We start from the raw sequence: 3,986 nt of genomic DNA, 5'->3' as shown, positions 1-3,986 counted from the left end.
GCCAATATTCAACAGTTTCGCAAAAAAAAAAAAAAACCGTTGAATCAAGGTTAAATATTCCGCATTTAAAAAACCATTAAATAAGGGTTTAGAGAATATTTAGCGCCTGATTTACTCAACAATTATAATCGTTGAATATTATCTAAATAACCGTTAAATATTGTTATTTTTTGTAGTAGTGAATCCCACATTTCTTCTTTAGATTTGATATTAACAGCATTTCATTTTTTATTGCTACAAAATGCTTACTATTAAATATATTTCTATAGCAGTGAAAGGTCAGTAGGCACCTTTGACTCAAATATTTTTAATGAAAGGTATTAAAAATATAATGTGAAGCCCACTAATGATTAGAAATGAGATAGGGTGATAAGGGAATAATCTTTAAAGTTGAGAGATAACTTAACCTGCGGTTGAGTTTAGGATTTTCCGTGACATTTCGAGTAAGTTGATAGGCAAAATGACTCTTAACCCAATATCTAACTCCAAGTGATTTTGATCCTCTCTCTACATGTATACTCATAATGGTAGGAACACCATATCTAAGGATAACATTTTGTCCTACCTATTGGGTTTTTTTTTTCTTTTTGTTTTTTTTTAGCAGCATTCATATTTATTGTTTGACATGCTATCAATACTCAACCATGTATAAGGGTCACGTCATGTTATTATATTTATAGTGTTACCCATCATATCAACATTCAACCATACATAATCCTTGTATACATACAACAATATTAAACTTTCTGCAAATCACAAACCACAATTTAGTTTATTTGTACAACTCGATGACTTTGGTTCCGACACTCCGCCGAACCTGCAAGGTGTTGGAGCTCCTTGTAAATAAGGATACATTTTATTCTATTTATATCAAGTCTTATATAATAGAATTGTGCATCTTGAACTCTGAAAATCACATGCCCACGATCTGGTTTATTTATAAAACTCAATGACTCCTAAAGCCATTGAGGTAATACGAGAAGCAATGTGATAGCTAGAAACCCAGCAGCCTTACAAAGAGCTTCAAATTCTTCTCCCAGTCCTGTCCTTGCTACCACCAGTAGCCAAAAAACTTGAGGGTTGTTAAACATTGAGGCCACTTGTGGCCATCCACTCTCATTTGGTATTTCTGGAATTATCTGGTCAACAATAATAACCTTCCCATCTTTGTTTAAGAGACCTATGACAATTCTTTAGAATCTGTATGCAGTCTTCATCTCCCCAGTGATGAATTGCAGCCTACACAAGAAATTAGGCAGATATAGCTTACAATTATCAAACCTTAAAGAATAGTTATTTCATTATGGTAATTTTGGTGTTACTAATTAAACTGACCTTAATCATTATAGCTTCGCCTTGTGGAATAACGCTTTTGAGCATATCTCCCCAACATGCGTTATTCCTTTGATCATTTAAAGAAGATTTATAAGTTCAAAAGAAAATATTTCATGATTTGGAAAATTATATTTAATGGATTTGATTGATTAATTTGCATCAAAATTTTAAGGAATAAAATAATTTAATCAATCCAAATACTTCTAATTTACACTTGCAAGGAAGCCAGTTTTTTTTCCCTAGGATAATAGATCTTTTCGTCCTCTCAAATTTGCCTCAATTATCAATTTGGTCTTCAAGTTTAATTTTAATCAACTTGATATCTTATGTTTTCTAAAATTATTTTGTTAGTCCTTTAAGGTTTAAAAATAAATTAACTTCTCGAATAATCTCGGTGAAAAGTATAATGATGATTTTACATGTAAATGTAGCTAAATGAAAACAAATTAATCCTCAATTAGTTTAATTTTTATCAATTTAAATCCTTTAAACTATTTTTATTCTCTTATTTTTAAACTAAAACTCAAAATCTATTTTTCTCCTACCTAAATAATTATATTTCTTTTCATTAATTTACATGGTTGTTATAAAAAATTTTATAACATATGTCAACAAATTTTAACTGTGTTGTCTCCTTTTTAAACAAGAAAGATCAAATTAATAATTAAAGTAAACTTAAAGGCTATATCGATAAAAATAAACTTTAGACTATATCGAGAATGGAAATAAACTTAAGGGACTAAAATTGTGTTATTCTTTTTTTTCCATTTCAAATTTCAATGTCAAAGTTTCTTCATTTGTAATATTTTAGGAAAAATACCGCTCAAATTGTGTTTTGTTTTTAGTCCCTATAAATAGTTTATTTTCATGAGTTTCCATCCCTTTTATATGCTTCATTTAAATGTTAATCATGATCCTCAGTGAAATGGAATTATCACTATTTGGACCTCTGCATTATAGAATCAGAGAAGCACAAGGACGTATGTTGGACCTCAGCAAAATTAGCACTATTTGGACCAATTCACCTAAGTATTTTTTTTTTTATAAATAAAGGGATCGGATTACATTTCATATAGATTAAATGAATGAAAACCATTAAAACAAATTATACATATAGAAACTAAGAACAAAACCTGTTAAAAAATATAAGGACCTAAAGTAGTATTTTTTCCTATATTTTACTAATTAAACTACTCTTCAATAATTTGATCATAATGTAATTTTAAGTATCATGTGCAATAAACAGATCAAATTTTTAGTTGACATAAAAGTAGATTCAAGTTAACATTCTTTGCATAGTAATAGTAAGTTGTCGCATATGGGCTTAAGAAGACATGAGAATTGGGTTTTTGGGTTACCAACTAATGGGCCAGAATACTATTGGTTGGCTAAAGTGGCATATGGGTTCAGAGGAAGGAAGTGAGGATATATAAAATGGGTAAGCAATATTAACAAGAGTTGGACTTAATAAAAAGGGCTAATATCTTATAATATGATAATTAAAGTTTAAATTCTCTCTGAAAGAGGCTGCTAGACCTTTTTCTTTATTTGTCATTTCCTTTTGTATCACTCTACTATGCTCTTATTTTTTTATGTTAATTTTCTTCCATTTCCCCAGTATATTCTCATGCCAATGGCTGTTTACGTGTACTATTTTCCTTATGTATTGAGATAATAATACTTGAGTCTTTGTGTTCAGGGATATTTTTGTGTTCTTTTAATTTTATTGCTATCAGATTGGTGATCATGACATATATACACACGTACAAATATATACCTGGATGGGATACACCGTGTTGTATCACTCGTGGCAAGTCAAAGTTAATGCCCTGAATTGAAGGATACTTAGAGATGATCATTTTAAGGCAGTGGCCAATGCCACCAGCAACATCAACTAGTGTTGATATTCCCTCAAATCCTTTGTATCTTTCAAGTACATGCTTCATCTGTATCATTGATAAATCAGCCATTACCTGACGTACGGTGGTTTGGAATGTTGGATCTATTTCCATATATTCAAACATAGACATTCCATGAACTTTCTTGAACAAGTCCTCTTCCTCATCAAGAATCACTTGCTTGAAGTTTTCCGTAGCATCATATATCAACAAAATATGTAATTTCTTGAACACACACTCTCACACACAAGTAAATCATTACTATAAAATTTGTTTATTTGTAGTATTTACACCAATTAAATACACACAGTTAAAAAAAAAAATCAATGCAGAAAGTATGAAAGGTGACAATTTTGTAAATTATAAGTTGCCACCATTTTACTTTTCTGCACTAGCCTTATTAAGAGTGTTTAAAATCAATCCAAATTAATTATATCAAATCAAATCAACGTGAATATATTAAAATTAATTGTAAATAAGGTTTGGTTAGATTTTTCTTTTGGAAAAACTTTTTGAGAGAATAACATTAAAGTCTTAAAAAAATAAATTTATGATAGTTAGGTTCTTGACAAAATTTTCTAAAAATTTAGTTGTAAATATTAAAACAAATAGTCATAAATTCAGGAATTCTAATGATAGATAAAACATTTAAATTTTAAATATAACTTCGAGTTTGTAGTTGAATTCATGTTTGGATTAGTACTTATAATTTATTGTTTAAAAAATTTTGTCAGGAACTTAAACAGTTATAAA

General features: G+C 29.2%; 1 long non-coding RNA gene across 1 annotated transcript; it reads right to left on the bottom strand.

The window, feature by feature from the left end:
- Positions 1–1,104: 1,104 nt before the first annotated feature.
- LOC129310081 (uncharacterized) lies at positions 1,105–3,420 on the bottom strand. Its single transcript, XR_008593014.1, has 3 exons — positions 3,113–3,420; positions 1,336–1,402; positions 1,105–1,239 (listed from the first exon to the last, which is right to left on the bottom strand). It is a non-coding gene; the product is annotated as an uncharacterized LOC129310081 (long non-coding RNA).
- Between the last annotated feature and the right edge of the window lie 566 nt (positions 3,421–3,986).

The sequence above is a fragment of the Prosopis cineraria genome, unplaced genomic scaffold (assembly GCF_029017545.1).
Source record: "Prosopis cineraria cultivar Desert tree isolate PC_DT_omini unplaced genomic scaffold, ASM2901754v1 PC4, whole genome shotgun sequence".
Taxonomy (NCBI): domain Eukaryota; kingdom Viridiplantae; phylum Streptophyta; class Magnoliopsida; order Fabales; family Fabaceae; genus Prosopis; species Prosopis cineraria.
This window is presented reverse-complemented; position numbering and strand designations above follow the sequence as displayed.